The following is a 17,169-nucleotide window of genomic DNA, read 5'->3' as shown; positions in this document are numbered from 1 at the left end:
TTCCAAGCCTGATGAAATATTGTTACCCACATAATTCATTTTGTGCAGCTTCAGCAAGGTTTTTGGATTTGTGGCTGTTCCCATTTGAGGTTGAAATTGAATTGAAAATACATGTGTAAGCCACATGGATGAGGCAAGTCTGACTATCAGGGAAGTGTCAATTAAATTCACCTTCCAGTCTGAAATAAAAGCCTGATGCAAAGGCCTTGAAAAGAGTCCCCATTGTCATATCAGTTGAAGACAACAGAAATAACTCAAGCCAGAGGTGAATACAAGCTTATTTCAAGACACAATAATAAAATTTCAATCTATTTTATTAACAGTGTGAATGTTGATTGCTGTGCATAGTAATGGCACATAGCATAGCAATTTATGTTTTTTCCTTTGGTAACACGTACTTAATAAGGATGTTATTGATTAAACGTAAATTAGCAACTTGCTGATTAACTTATCCCTCATTTTTCCATTTCTATCATAGCAAAGTCCATGTAAGCAATTTAGGAATTTAGATATTGCTATGAAGTTGTATCAAACTGACAAACAGACTGCCCTGGTTTCGGCTGGGATAGAGTTAATTTTCTTCCTGGTAGCTAGTACAGTGTTATGTTTTGGGTTCAGTATGAAAAGAATGTTGATAACACACGGATGTTTTTAGTTGTTGCTAAGCAGTGTTTATACCAAGTCAAGGATTTTTCAGCTTCTCATGCCCAGCCAGCAAGAAGGCTGGAGGGGCACAAGGAGTTGGGAGGGGACACAGCCAGGGCAGCTGACCCAAACTGGCCAAAGGGGTATTCTGTATCATGTGACGTCATGCCCAGTATATAAAATGGGGGGAGTTGGCCCGCGGGGGTTCACCGCTGGGAACTAACTGGGCATCAGTTGGTGAGTGGTGAGCAGTTGCATTGTGCATCTCTTGTATTCTAAGCCTCTTATTATTACTGTCATTTTAATATTGTTATTATTATCATTATTACTTTCTTCCTTTCTGTTCTATTAAATGGTTCTTATCTCAACCCACAAGTTTTACTTTTTTTTTTTCCCCTGATTCTCTCCCCCATCCCACTGAGTGGAGCGGGGAGTGAGCGAGCTGCTGTGTGGTGCTTAGTTGCTGGCTGACACACTGTCTTGGAGAAACAGATACAAGGCCCTTAGGGGTATGGCATTCCTACTGTGTAACATTTGCAAATTTATTTCTTTTTTTTTTTTTCCATGGGCAACACTTTTGGGGTTACGTATTTTATCAAGCCAATATGAAAAATCACTATGTGCAAGCAGAAGCTGCTTTTCTACTGATGAGTATTATGGTGCTGGAGTTTCAGTTTGCTCAGCAATCCCTATAGTTTTGATGCTTCTCTCAACCTTTTCAGCACACACAATATAAATACTCTCCACTCCCTTGTAAGACTTCTGGTGACTGCAGCTTCCAGCTAGTTCTGGACCATACCTTGATATGGGGCACCCTGCCACATAAGCATACAGAGATGCAGGACAAATTATAACCCTTAAAAAAAGTTTTGAAACTCCACCTTTTTGCAAGCCATTTACTTCACAAACTTAAGAGTATTATGACCAACCCTCTAAACAACTGTCTCTGAAAACTTATTAGATCTTTATCTTGCATCAGTTGTCCAAACCATTCACGTACCAAAGGTGTCGGAGAGCATCCTCCACACAGGCACATGGTTTGGCTTTACCATCTAATCCTCCCACAGCAGCACCAAGTCCTGCCTCCACGAGCTGCAAACCCAGGCCACGGCTCTGCCATCACATCCCCACAGGAACGCTCACAAGAAGCTGGGACTCTTGGGCGAAAAGACTGCACATTAACTGAAAAGAACTGCCTGCCTTTAATGAGACAGTTTGGGGAAAGAGAATTGAAATTATGACAATAATTTCATACAAAGCTCCTTTCGCTTCTATGCTAGATTGTAATCAACAACCTACTGTAGTATTATCTCTTTAATTCAGTGTTTCTGACCCATCAACAAAAGTTTTCTTTCAGAATATTACTAAAAAGATACCAGGAAAGGTTGATAAAAAGATACCCAGGTGGCTGCTGGGGTTTTTTTGTTCCAGAACAGCTTCACTAACTATCTCCATCACAAAACTCATGAAGAAAACCACCCACCGTCTTGACTTGATGATGGTAGTTGGAAATAGCCACTTAGCAATAAGTGAGGGTTTCTCTTGCTAACACCTGGCTAAAATAGCAGCATGGAGAGGACCAGGCTGAGGCTACATGGGGAATGTAATGAAAGGTCATTTGTCAGGCAACTGCGGTTTCCTGCTTTGCTGTTACCAAGATCTTTCAAGTCTCTCTCTGTATCTGATCCTCAAGAAAGCCTGCAGCAGTTTGCCCTGAAGTAGGAGCCAGGTGAAGCAGTGCAAAATGTCTTTATGGGGTTGAGCTCCCTCTCAGTGTTATTTTAACACACTAACGATCCCTTTACATGTTTTTAATATAAGTCTGGAGAGCCCTTAGGGAGATGACATCAGCTGAAGCAGGAAGCTACAAAATCAATTAATTAATCTCATAACCAGGCAAATTGCCTCTGGTGCTGGCTGCAAGGGCAGGTGTGGCTGGGGGAAGCCACAGCAGCTAGTCCTGCTTTCTCGGTGTGAATCACTGACTACCCACAGTTTTGTGAGTCCAAAGAAGCTGGCAAACTGTTTCTGCTCCACAGTCCTACCTGGCAATCCCTTCTCAGCACAAACAGGACTACTGGAGATGAGCCTCCAGGGTCCAGAAGTGTTAAGTACTTCCTAGAGACACAGAAGATGTGACAGCTAATGACGTTTTGGATGAGACCTACTTCTGCGGGGAAAAAAATAAAGACAGGAAATGTTATTTAGTTTCTGTCTTATGGGGAAGGAGGAAGTAGAAATATGGACTGCTGGAAAAAGATTGCCCAATTTCTGGAACCGTGGTGGTAGATTTTCCGAGGCAGAACAGGGAACAGAAAGTGTCGCTCCCAGTTAGCTGCAGATGCAAATTACCTGCTAATATACCACCTAAAACCGCACAGTGCGTACCTTCTTGTTGGCACAGACCTCTCAGGGCAAACTAGAGGCTGGGATAAAGTTTCTAGCCCTAATTCCACCCATTTTTTTGCAAAGGAGCAACCTACACCCTCCATCACTGGGATCAAAAGACAAACTGAAAAATGCAAAGCTTCCTCCTTTATTTCTTATGTGCTGTTTTAAACATAACGTGCCACATTCCTGATCAGATAAAGGAGCGGTGCAGCGCGGCCCAGAGTTAGAGCAACTCACCCGATGGGCAAGAACTTGTTTGTCTGCTCATGGGTCCATTCTCCCCAGCCACAGCCTAAAAGACATTCTTCTTTTTCTCTCTAGCAAACATATGTAAAGGAGACTTCCTATACTAGAAAAAAGTACATATACTATGTTTACCTGGAAACTGTACAATCAGGTCAGCAGTCATAAATTTTCATCAAAGCAGGAAAGGCTGTCCATAAGCACGCAGATGACCAATATTTGTACCCAGAAAGCCACTTTAGCTATTTCTAGATGAGTAACAAGCTACAGAACATCACTATTTCAAGGATCAACAAAGCCTCCAACTGTAAATGCTACGTATTTCATATCAACTTGAGTACGTTTCAGAAATTCACAGCTATTAAAAAAAAAAAAATCTGAGCATCCCTTACAGTTTCTGAGCATCCCCTAACAGTGTCTGTTGCTCGGTTCTCAGTTCTGACTCTGACTTTCAATAATATCTGGATTTTTGTACATTTTCAGAAGCTTTCGTTTTGTTCGCACAAGCATCCGAGTCCATACACCCTTTTCATAGAATCATAGAATAGAATCATAGAATCATTTCGGCTGGAAAAGACCTTCAAGATCATCAAGTCCAACCATTAACCATGCCCCCTAAACCATGTTCTGAAGTACCCTGTCCACTTGCTTTTTGAATATCTCCAGGGATGGTGACTCAACCACTTCCCTGGGCAGCCCATTCCAATGTTTGACAACCCTCTCAGTAAAAAAAATTTTTCCTAATATCTAACCTAAATCTCCCTTGCCTCAACTTGAGGCCATTTCCTCTTGTCCTATCTCCAGCATGTTTTCAGAACATGCTATTCCGTATACTCCTCACACAAGTACACATTTTAAAGCACACTTTGAGCACATTGGGAACTGGCTGGGAATAATTAAAAAACCAAAAGAATACTGTGAGCTGTTCTACATAAAAATGTGAGTCAAACAGGCATATCGTATTTAAAGCTACACATCTATTCCAGAAGTGTTATTTCATCCACATTTCAGAGCTAACTATCTGTAGCAATATTGAGTAAGAAAGTACCTAGAGAAACAATTCAGAATATAACTAAGATACGAACCTTGAAAATATCATATCACATTAGGCTCGCTTGAATGAGGAAGATGATTTGGGGATCAGGTTTCTAGCAAAATTTCAATACATTGGCTATAATGAGGGCTTGATTTGTTTTCAGGATTCACTTAGCCATAAAGGATATCCCACAGTGGGACAGAGCCGGTGAAACGACCGTGACCATCCCCTCACAAGCGTTTTGAAAGAAAGAGAGAAAGGATGAAGCGTGTTGGGGACTGGAGCCATCATATTCAGGGTTATTCTAACTTTGACGTGGGAAAGTAGTTCTGGAAGCCTAAAAACAGCTTAAAATCACATTCCCTCCCTCTCTACTCCCTGGGCTATTCTTCTGAGAGATGCACCTATAGGTCAGAAATCGCGTTTCTCACTAATTGACCTAGGAACTGAAGGACAGCCAGGCTGACATCCCATCTGAAAATAAAAATACTTCAAAGTTAGCTACTCTTGCATGAGATGCACAAATCTGAGGATTAGGCTGCAGGGCTAGCAGGAGTTAGATGAATGAAAAATTATACTTAAAGAACTGCAGAACGGGGTGACCAGAAACTTCCTGGCAGAATATTTTTTTGTTGGATAATTCTGACTAATCAAAACAGAAGTACCATAGAAACATGCCAGAATTCACATCTTGTTTAAAAACTGCAACGAGCTATTTACTAGTGTTGTAATACAACATTTCAACCCATCTGAACAGAATGCTGCAATTTTCAATTCCAAAAATACATCATCAAGATTTTTAAACTTTGGGATAATATCAACCAAAAAGGCAACGCTGGGGAAAAACAGTACAGGTTCCTGCATCTTCACTGGCCTGAAATAAAGCTAGAGTTTGAAGATAATTTGGTTTTCAGGAGGCAAATACGGTCATTGTATGGGAAAAGCATGCAGAATTATAGCTTTTCTCATATTCTGGGAAGTCCAATTTCCATCCAGCACTTCTCAGGTACAGGTGGGAATGTAAACATCCATAGGAAGTAGATGCCGTGAGCAAAAATACAATATGTCGTTGCAATTGCCTTTTCTGACCTGACTTACATTAAAGCCTTGAGTAAGAAAAGCATTTTTTGCCTGTGTGTAACAAACACGCAAAATCATTGTGCGCTACTAAACCATTTGCATGCCTTCAAATGATTTCCTGGTTGGAATCTAAACTCAATTTGCTTTACAAAACCAACTGTAGCCATTCCAATATAGTCGTCACTAAAGCTACAAATACCACTTTGAAAGAAACCCTGCTGGAAACGTAGTAATCAAATCACAGGCAGCCCCATCTGCATGCCTGGACAGACTGCAGAAAACTCTGCTAAAAGGTCTGACCGCACGAGCATTTGTCTTAACAGCCACGTAATGCCCCGCTGGGTAGGTAAGGTGTTGCTACAGCCTCTCAACCTCGGCTAGTTCATTAAACTACGTACGTGGTTATGCTACAGAGAAAGGTGCACTCAGCAGCAGAGTTCATTTAACGCCTTGCGCACTCCATTTGGGTTGTTAAATAAAGGGAACTCAACACCAGCTCCCTTACCCTGAAACTCGCATCTCATTTGCTTCTCCTTTGTATGCAACAAGGCTCTAATCTGCTGCCCTTCCTCCTCCTACGGAGAGATTGAAGCAGCAGAGGCACAAAGGTTCAACTCCCACTTGTAGGGCCGGTGGGGTGTTTTCAGATTCCCTGACATTTAGTGCTCTGAATGAGGAAGATAAAGGACGAGTATCAAATGGTGCCAATAAACGCAATACACGGGATGGAAAAGGATGAAACAGTATATGCTGAAGTTAAAGACTGTATCATACGAGAGAACAGAGTTACGGCTGCACAGAGTAACCCAAATAGCAGATATAAGTTTTTCTGCTCCAAAAAGGACTGAAATCCTTGCACTAAAGGAACTTGCATAATTTGGAGTTACATCCACATCTGCATATCTCTATTTTTATCTTAAAAGCATGGGCTTGTTCACAGTAAGGAACTTTCTGCAAAATTTTCATTTTGTTGCTTTAACCTGCCTATACACAGTGGTTCCTCTCACCTTCTCAGCGCACACAGAGTTAGATAACGTGTATTACGTACCCTGTTTTACAGCTTCTTTTCCTTTATTTTGTTACAAGCATCTGAATTCCAAACACTGAAGTGTTTTGCTTTTCAGATTAACTACATACCTGAATGACGCCTGCACAGTAGTATAATTTCAGCTTTTCATCCCAACAACCCTCTGGTAATATAAATCCCATAACATCATTCTGAGGTAAGTTAATTGCAGACTTGAATTCAAAATGCCTACTTCATGTTCTTAACTTTTGAGTCAATAATTCCTTTGGACTACATATCATCTTGTCATTTAGTTAGGCTGGTGGATAGATACATGACAGAGCCCGCATTTTCTGTAAACCTTTTGCCTTTCACTGGGAGTGATTTAATACTTGAATATTTGTGTTAATTTGCACATTCTGACCTGCAGCGATGGAGATATTTGATCACTCCAGCAGTAGCTGCTTATGTAAAGAGTATTTTTTGTTCTCTTTTAACATATACTAATAATGATATCTATGCCAGCACTCCCCCAAGAGTTTTTAAGAAAAAGTCAGATTCACCATCATCTTTTCCACAACTGGGATATGCACACATAGATACAGGATTTTTCAACAATATTTACACTCAAACCAGGCCTCTAGGATCAGGAATGTATTTTTAAATTTTAATTCTCTCCACAAAGCATGCTGAATTTTGCAATAGGAGAATAAAGATGTTAACACAGTGCCCATTTTTAAAGGGCTTGGAAATGTCAATCTGTGCTGTCCTGCACAGCCTGTGGGGGGAAAACTTGCTGGGTTTCTCCATGACCGTTCACAATTATTAACTGCCATGTGAAAGCAAAAGAATCCTTAAAATATTGCAAAAACTATGCATGGTAGAGCCAAAAGGAGGAGCAATTGAAATGAGTATTCATTACACACATAAGATGACATCAGTGTACACAACCTATTCCCTCAAAGGGTCTGGGGACAAGAAGTCCCACTTCCACGGCTGTACGTGTTGACTCTCCTTTTTCTCAGGGCTTTTGCTCTTGTATGCAGTTGGCAGTTATTCTGTAAAATATTGTTTTTAGAAAACTTGAAGCTTTTTGTCTAATCCTTATATGCAACACTTCCAGTTTCTCTCCAATCCTTAACACACTTCTACATAATACATGTAGCCGCAAAAAAGATTTTTAGTGGGGGTGTATAGAAAGGAATTAGATGACAGGAATCTTTTCTGTTTCTGTAACTCACAACAAATGGGCACTCTACCAAGTGATGGAGGAAACGCTAAATACTCCCCAGAGAAACCTGGAGGTTGATATGGGCTCAAGTTAACATGAAAGGCAATGTGAGTCAAGAAGTAGCAAAGTTTTTCTTGAAGGCTGCCAAGAAAATAGGTAGGCAATTTATATTTTCTTTTATAGAGATATATTAAAAAAAAAAAAAAAAAGAAAAAAAAGATAAAGCCTAGGGAACAGGCCAGAACAACACAAGCAATAATGTATCAGAAACTGACAGAAAGGAAGATAAAAGTATCTGGCACAAAACGATGTCACGGTTAAGGACCTTACTTACCCCTGCCACAATTTCACATTAGACATTCCTCTAGAAGACCTCACTTTGTGTAGAAACTACAGATTTCCCTAGATGATCCCATCTATAAATGTCTGTGCAGGTACGAAGGGGAAGAGAAATTAAACTGGTTTACCAGCGTCATTGTCCTCTCACTAAGAGTGGTCTCAAAACCAGCAGATTTCACAAGAAAATTCCATCGTGCCCGGGACAATTTAACACAGGAATTGTCTATCAGGACCCCTTTCATTGCTATGACATGCCTTAAATGATTCATATACAACAACATTTTCTATTTAAAACTCTAAATAATATCCCTATATGCCATATATGAATTTATTTTCTTCCTCACAAACAGTTTAACTATATAGTTTCACAGAAACATGTTTGCCAGTGAGCAAACACAAGTTTACCTCTGAAACCAACCTATAATTTTAAGGACACAAAGAGAAAAGATTAATTTGGGCACATTAACGGATGGGTGCAGAGTTTTTGTCACTAAAATGAGTTGTTTTTATACTATTTCTCCATCCTAATTATAAATTGCCAAGAGACTGAAGTGAATTACAGTGCTATGATCAGCAGCGTTGACCTTTTTGCCTTTTCAGTACTTCTGTTAAGTCAGTTAACTGGGAGAGCAAAATTAGAACGAAGACTGACACTGGAGTAAACACCAGAAAAGCAGTGAAAATGGTGGGAAATTACCATTCTCCCTCCTCTTTGCAGCATTAAGAGCAGAGTCTTATTCTCAGCTGAAACCTTAGTCTGCTAAATTAGGCAGAGGTTTGGAAAAGAATGTTCTGATTGTTAATCATGAACTCTGCTGTAATCTTCTGCAAGGCAGCTCTAACCTCCTCAATCAGCAGCCTTTTCTTACTTAATTACACAATTTTAAGTACCGCTAAGGAGGTGCTGTCAGATTTACATTGGAGTTCTCTTAGATATTACCACTGTAGTCATGGTGATGATATATAGAAATGGACAAAATGCCAGAGACCGGAGAAAATGTCAGAGTTATGGTACACCCACGCTTGCTCCTTGCCTAGAATTTACTCAGTATTTTTCACTTGGCTTGAAAGATTACCTTACTCAGTATATTAATATACCAAAATAACAGGATTAATAGTCTATGTGTAATCTTATTGCTAAACATATCTACCAGGGCAATTCTCACCTCTAAGCGTAACTCGTAACTGTTTGGGAGACCCACAACACAGGACACACACGAGAAAAGGGCAGTAGTGTGTGCAGGAGATGGGGTGAGATGGGGTACAGTCGGTGTATCGTTCCCTCTGCAAACACAGCAAGCCTGCAGAAACAGCTTTGCTTTGCAGAAACAAATCTTCCATGCTGGCAGTTGGCTATTCTGGCCTGGGAGCCAGGTCCCATTATTCTGAGCCCTGAATGCTGCCTTCAGGCTACTAATTATTCCATCCTCAGATGCAGAAAATTATTACCACCTGCATATTTATAACCAGGGGAAGGAAAATTAGTGGCAGTGGGGAAAGTAAATTATAAATATTTGTTAATTTAGCAAGCTCTCACCAAACCTTCATTCTCTCCAAATACTCTGACTACCAGCATCCATTTTACAAGACCCTTCCTATTGGTGAGCAGTACACTTTGATACCATTAAACTCATCACCACCTACATAATTTCCTAACAGAAAGGCTACAGCATCATGCTCCATACTCGTTCCCCCAGGAGGCTGCTCAGCTCAGCTCTTTGTGGCTTTGTCGAACACTCCAACTGTCATTTAGCCAGGTTTCCCCCCAGAGAAGCTTCCTTCATTTGGACCAAAGCAAACATGCTTTTTTAAGTTGAGGCTACATGACAGCAACCAGCAACAGAACCGAGCTCCTGATTTACAGATGCTAGCTAAGGTAAATTTCCTTGATTAGCTCCAGAGTTAGTGTAAACACTCTCCAAAGACAATGGGGTTCTTAATTCACGCCACCTGTAGAACTCATCATCAGCTACTGGAATTACCCAAGTTGAATAAATGGATGATTTCGGATTTGAACTACCATCTTGTTTTATTACTAGTTCCCACAAAGTTTGACTTCTATTTCTGTAGCGCAGTTCTGCACAGTTCACACGTGTAAAAGGGTGGCTTGTGCTACGATAGCATCTGAGAGCTGAGACAGGGAGAGGGCTCCGCTGCAGTAGGCTCAATATGAACTGTGTGCTCCCTATTACAGGGATACGGTTATGAGCACGTCATTCCTCACCGTACATGAATATAGCTGAAATTCTTATCTTTATAGAGTAAGGAGGTCAGCATTTACTACTGCATGCACAGGCGGCACACAGTACTACAGGCGTAGTTCACCTGTTCATAATTTTTATAGTCTGCAATACATTTCAGATTGAAACATTGCCATCTTTACAGGGGTCACGTGGACAATTTTTCTTACACTGTTCCAAATAAGATTTTTGTTGTGTTTTCTTTCCTCATTTTCCATGAACAAAGGTACAGGACACCCTGAGGAAACATGAAACTGGAGGCAATCAGTTCTCAGATTCAAGGGCTAACAACTCTTCTGTGTTCTCAGAAAAAAATTAGAGGATATAAATCAAGAACAGAGCCAGGAATTAGAAAAGGCCACATCAGCTAGAAAAAGAGATCCTATAAGCGGTGTAGGAGCAGTTACCAAGGTAAAGCAGGTGTAGATAATAATGTCCTATCCATCTACATTTATCACTGTATAGAGGTATTCTGGAACAGAAAGTAACTACCTGTGCTCAAGCTACAGAGTTCACAGTACATAATATGTGACACAGCCACATAATGGACCTTATGGGAATAGGGGCTGAAATCCCATTTCCTGGCTGGGCCATGGTTGTTGGTCCTGATGTCTCTTTCCTTCATCCTGCTGATAGCTGATAAGTATTTGCTTATTACAACTATCTTGTCAGTCACAAAGGCCATCACTGCAAGTTAATAATGTACCATTCTGCTGGATCGATATCTTTACAGATTCTCCTGTCCCTGATACAGAAAAGTTATTAGAAAGATTAGACTGCTTGAGCTCAATTCATTCATTTTGTAATGCAGGTGGCTTCCACGGGCTCACTCCAGGGACAATCTAGTCTGTTGTGAATAGACACAATGAGAAACAGCCTGAGAATATGATCATGGCACAAATGAAAGAGTGGCTTTTTTTTCTTTTCCCCCCCCCCCCTCTAACAATGAAATCAAAGCAACAATTACAAAGGTAACTGTTAACCACCAGCAAGATTTGTGCATAAAATCAAATTTCATTACAAAGTACTTTTTATATGTGGGAGTCACGGCTATGTTCTTGCTTTTGTCTACCCATGAACTAGCAGAGTTGTTGTGACCAACTAAGATGCTTCAGCTATAGCACCTGATTTAGTGGGAAATAGTAAAGTGTTCTTTGTAGAAAGTCTTGAGTTTGGCATTTATTCCTACATCAAGTCAAAATAAGAACATGCTAATCATTATTCATCTATATTATTCATATATTTATTTCTCCTAATATGTCTTGGTTGGTGCTGGTGGATGGATGAAACCCCTGCTAGCAACCTTCCACTAGTTGAACAGCCAAATGTCGTCTTTTACATTGCATGATGCTACGGGGATCAGAAAGACAGCAACTTTGCTTTTCTTATAAGAAAGTATTATATAAGAAAAGTGAAATAAAATTAGCATACATTATACACTTCCTCAAATATTTACCAATAATATTGCGAATACCCAGTAGCTGTCTCCAGCGTTGTGCTGGGTTTAAAGACCCATCTCCTCAGCATTATCCCCTGCTCTGTGTGGAGCGTTTATCTGCTATTGACATGACTAGATTTCATTAAAGAAGGCCAAGAGGTATTAAAGACCTCCAGAGGGTTTGCTGCTTCGCCTAGGACCGCTGCACTCCTCTCTTCAATGAAGTCATTACTGCGTATCACTTCCTCGTCCATAATCATTTTCTAGCAACCACAACACACCATTGTATTGGGTTGATACACGGCCCTCTGAAATTTCAGAGCATCGCTAGGTTTTTGAAATTAGGAGCAATTCCCCTGAAATACAAGAAACATTGCTGGCAAGTAAAAAGGTTGAAGAGTCACCATGATACAGGATTTAGTCAGGGCATCTCAAAAATGACTGAATCCACCTACAGTTAAATTTCTCAGTTAGTAGATTCCTGTATTTAATTTTGCATAACCAAACAACTTGTCTTTACAACTGACAAAATCCTAATTAGATGTTCCAGGTAGGATTAGAAATAAAAGGTTACTGAGAAACAAAAAATGAAGCTTACTACTTTGCTTCTCTGTAATGTATTAAAATATCATTAAAGAATGTATTTATAATTTGATGGTTTTAATCTTAGAACAGCATTAAGACTTTCAAATTTCATCTTTGCTACTTTTCCTAGAAGTCTTGTTGGAAGACGAGAGATCTTTTTACAAGTGATTTTTTTCATACTTTTAATAAATAGAAAATAAATTGCTGAATCTTTCAGCGAGAAAAAATTCTTATTTATCCAAATCAGCTATTTAGAAGAGCATGAAATCTCTTTTCCTCTCTCATCTATTTAGGATTAAGATCCATTTGTGATCACAATACTCTAACGTCTGTCATCTAGGGAAAGAAAAGAAAAGACATGATTTCTCTGGACAAAATAGTAATACTTTTAAAAAGTCCAGTTATTTTATATATCAAGAAGAAAACCAGGCATAACTTTTTTTTTTTTTTTGCAAAGCACATTTTGCTTAGTAACATGTTAGTTTCTAATTTCTTCTGTTTTACAAATTTCTTGATAGTTCTACCTCTCGAAATTGCACTCTGTTTACAAAAACAGAAACCAGACTTCTGTGGGTGGGAAGGGGGAATTGGGAAAATGTTTTAATGTTTTAAATCAAAACTAAATCAAATCCTGGAAGATAAAAAGCATCCACATTCCAGAAATCTGCAGCAGTGGCAATAGATTATCTCTTATTCCATAAAATCGCACTACATTAAAAAGCAAGACTAATAAAATGAACTCTTTAAAATTCCATTTTAAATAAATAAACTATGCAGTGGTTTTAGCATATAGTTATCAACAGTAGCCCAGCATTCACAACACCACAGGAAAGATGCTTCTGAAGGAAAGGGTTTGAAACATCCTCAGATTTAAACATCAGAAGACCTTAGTAACAATGGAGAAAACTGCAACTGCTGCTGTAAAGTTGAAAATATTAGAAATCTTATGTTTAATTATCTATAAATCTAAAATAAAAGCAGGACTGATGACCTATCAGCCACCAGCCTACGTACTCCAGATTAGAAATATTTCTATTGAGCTCCTTTTGTCAGCAAGAACAGAAAAGAAATTATAGTCTATTTGAAGAATTCTCCAACTAAATTACAGCCTTCCATTGCTTCATATTCAATAGGCCACAATAAGTTAACAATGTGGGATCAATATTTTGTTAAATTATCTCATTTAAGAAATTATAACACAAGATCCACTCTACGTGGTCTGTTACCTTCTTCTACTTCTGGAAACTAGTCTCTACCAGATAGGTACCAAACAAACATAAAACAGGCCCCAGTTGGGCCTTGGAGAGAGATTTTAATAACACATGCAAAGGACTGTGGAAAAATAATGTATCACAGACCGATGCAATGCTCATTAACTTAATAGAGATTCCGGTTCCTGCAACTACACTGATCTACATGGCAGGTCTGTGTCAAATGGTTTAGCTTTTCTCTTGCCATCTCCTCTTTGATACATCTCTTTGATAATACATCAGCCCTCTTCAATTCTCAACCCTTTTCAGTTTATGCTGCAGTTTTGTTTAGCAGGAATACGAAAGCAGTTTTAAATAGTAACGTGAAATGCTTATTAAAAAAACCCAACAAAACAAACAAAACACCACACCCCATAGGTCCGTCCCATGAGAAAGTTCCGTGGGAAATCTTGTCATAAATCACGTTTGGCATATTATTAATTTAACATGATCAACTTTCAATGGTGCACATTAACTACACTTCCTAAGAAAAAGAAGGAAAAACTTCATTCACTCCAATAGGAGGGAACTCAAATCCGAAATTCACTGCTGATCTCTCATAAAAACCTTGGTGAGAGCTGACATCAAGGTCCATCCTTTATTTCTTGCTTTGAACCCTCCTGACGTTACTCATGGCCATCTCGCTGAACACTGCCCCCCATTCTCTGCAGACCAACAGCATAATACAAATTCAATGCAAAAGGCTGTACAAAATACCTCCCCCCGCACTCCTGGTAGCACAGATCACAACATACTCTCCAGTGCTATCTATACGAGGAAGACTGTAATGTGTCACCCCAAGAAAGGTGATGCTTTTGCTCTGACCTTTGCAACAGCAGAGAATTGGGTAAGTGGAAAATCGGTAATACTTGGAGCTTCTGCAGGAATATGCTTATAGGTTTATAGCACGGGAGGCAAACAAGAAAACACTTTTCACATGATCCAGAAGGCCAGGAAAGTTTACAGAGGTCTTCACTCCTAGGAGAGTTCATTCACACCGCATCCTGCTCAGTCGGTGCTCCTGCATCCAAGGGAAGCTCTCCTCCGATGCCGTGGGAGACCAGAGCTCTGCTGCTCCCCCTTCCCTACGCCTTTGCCTGAGCTATGTAAACATTCTGTGTTTAGACATAATTACTGGGGTCACCAGAGAGCAGAAGGTACACAGGATCTTAAACCTGCACACATGCACAGACCAGCACTTAACCTGGACAGTTTTTCTCTTTTGGGGTATATGCTTATTGTTTTAAAGACTGTAAATAACCTCACAGTTAATTCAGGAATTGCTGAATAGGAAAGTGTCTGCTTACCCATGAAAAATGGGAGTAATTTGCCAGTACCATCATTCATTCCCATGGTGGAAAGAGCATATTCCTTGGGAGGCAATAAAAATCCCACCAAAACCACTACCTCAGCATCTTTGCTCTAAGATTGTCAATTTATGAGCAATAAAGTGTCATCCATACTTTAGTAAGTGGGTTTAGGTCCACTCACACTAGACTGCAAGTTTTTGGGGCCAAGTGTGATCATTTTGCTGTCTCTACAATGCCGAGAAGAGAGAAACTCTGCCTGTGTCAGCCTGCTTGGTCAACTCTGATTACACGGAAGGGAAGAGTAGCAAGTAACTGCTGCCAAATGTTAAACCCCATTTCATCATTTGCTTGTTTTCATAAAATACTTCTATTCGCTTTCAAGGATGTTCATGTGAGCATGAACAAATGTAGAGATGGAAGCTCAATGCACATAAAGCCTTTCCACTCTAATAGGTGGGTCCACGCAGCAGTGGCAATTTGCAGCAGACAGCAGTGGAACATCTCAGCCAGGCATGGGGCATATTAATCAAGTCAGACTTCTAAAAGAGAACACCCTCTGTATAAATCAAGCACATGTTCATGCAAAAATGTCAATACGTTAAGGGAAAAGAAAAAGAAAAAAAGAAAAAGCTTCCCCCTCTGTGCATGAAGTTTGAAATAAAAATCCAGCAAGTCTAACTTTCCCTGGTTTATGAGTTTCAGCTTTCCTCCCTTGTTCAAAGCGGAAGCTGTACCATGAGACTTGTGATCTGTGAACACACTGTGAACACTCACATTGTGAGTTAACACAACGCTCCAGCTGGGGGGAAGAAACAAATCAGTTTAGCATTTTTATATTTTTAAATCACTTGCCTGCCAATGTTCTCTTCCCTCTCTGCTCATTTCATATTAAAGCTTTATTGCTGTTCAGCTCCTGCTTTTATTTGTTAATATTCCAGTAATCAAATTACAAAAGAGGAAAAAATAGCATGCCATTTAGGTGGCTAATCGCACAGCCTGAATGTCAACTTGTAACACTGGCATACCTATAAAAAGGCAGTCTGTGGCTGATCTGGAGACAGCTGATGATGATGGAAACAGCGCCCAGTGTAAATCAAGCACATGGTGAGCAACCAGAATGTTTAACTAAATGTTTATCATGTGAATGTGAATATCAAACATATTAATGGGCAATTTTAGTCGCCCAGCAACAAAGAGTTAAGTTCAGCTACAAAATTGTTTACTTCATGTAATTTTTCTCGATCTTCTCTCCTTGGCTAAACTATCAAGTGACACTACGGTTGGCTAAGGAGTCAATTTCTTTGCTGGTGTAAATGCATGCTCCTCTGCAATTTTCAAAGCAGTAGTTCAATTTACACCAGCAGGGAGTTGGAATTTGTCTCAATTTTAAGTGGGTCAGGCTGATGTGCTTCCCTATGTCTGATGAGAATTGAGCATCTGCTATATATGTATGAGACAAAAAGACACTACCTTAAACAGACAGGACTTCCACCACGGAAGAGACACCACAGCTGGAACACACCAAAACATAAAACCCACTGACTGCACGAACTACTTTGCCTTGCACAAGATTTAGCAGATAAACGTTTTTTAGGCGTAATATCCTACAAATGTTAATGTTTAAATTAGATTATTTTATTTGTTTCCTGTGATCTTGATTGGGCAGCAGATGTTTAGGAAGATACCAGGAATCACATACAAAGACTGTACCCAAGAAACTGTCTGCTATTGTACAGGGATACGGAGAACATTCTTGAGATTGAGACATTAGGTCAAAACTTTTACCTGACTTTGATAAACACCCCCTGCAGAGGTTTTAATGTGATATTCTACCAGTATTCAAGAAGGTACAAGTCAATCAAGGCAAATCATGAAAGGCAGAGCAACATCGATTTGTAGAGTCCTGAGTTCACTCTACAAGTGCCAAGCCCAGACCTAGAAGACTGGGAAAGGAACATCATAGCTGGGAAAACTTCAAGCTGTCTCAAGGATCTGAGTTTATTTGCCCACGTCCACATATGGAGCTGACGGATGGACCTAAATTGGGGCTTGTTTCAACTACACAATTGTGAAATTCGCCGAGAAACCTGCACAGTGCCCCACTACGTGTCTTAAGCACATCCTTATTCTCTTTATGCATCAGCTCTCCTAGACCTGAGATGGGAACAATCATGTCCTAGCTTTTCATCCATTGTCCCTTTTGTCTATTTAGATGGCATTTCCTTTGGGACAAGACAATAACTTGGGTTTGTAGAGTACCCACTACAGTGACATGGGTGGTGTGATAACACAAGCATAACGTAGCTAAATAAAAACCAAAATGTACCAGAAAGTCCCATAGTCTGATCATATCTTTTTCATAAGCCTCTACTCAT

General features: G+C 39.8%; 1 long non-coding RNA gene across 2 annotated transcripts in view; it reads right to left on the bottom strand.

The window, feature by feature from the left end:
• The window catches only part of LOC128136547 (uncharacterized), a 214,804-nt gene that overhangs the window by 60,254 nt on the left and 137,381 nt on the right, over window positions 1–17,169 (bottom strand). The window lies entirely within an intron of this gene.

This window comes from Harpia harpyja, chromosome Z (assembly GCF_026419915.1).
Source record: "Harpia harpyja isolate bHarHar1 chromosome Z, bHarHar1 primary haplotype, whole genome shotgun sequence".
NCBI classification, from domain to species: domain Eukaryota; kingdom Metazoa; phylum Chordata; class Aves; order Accipitriformes; family Accipitridae; genus Harpia; species Harpia harpyja.
This window is presented reverse-complemented; position numbering and strand designations above follow the sequence as displayed.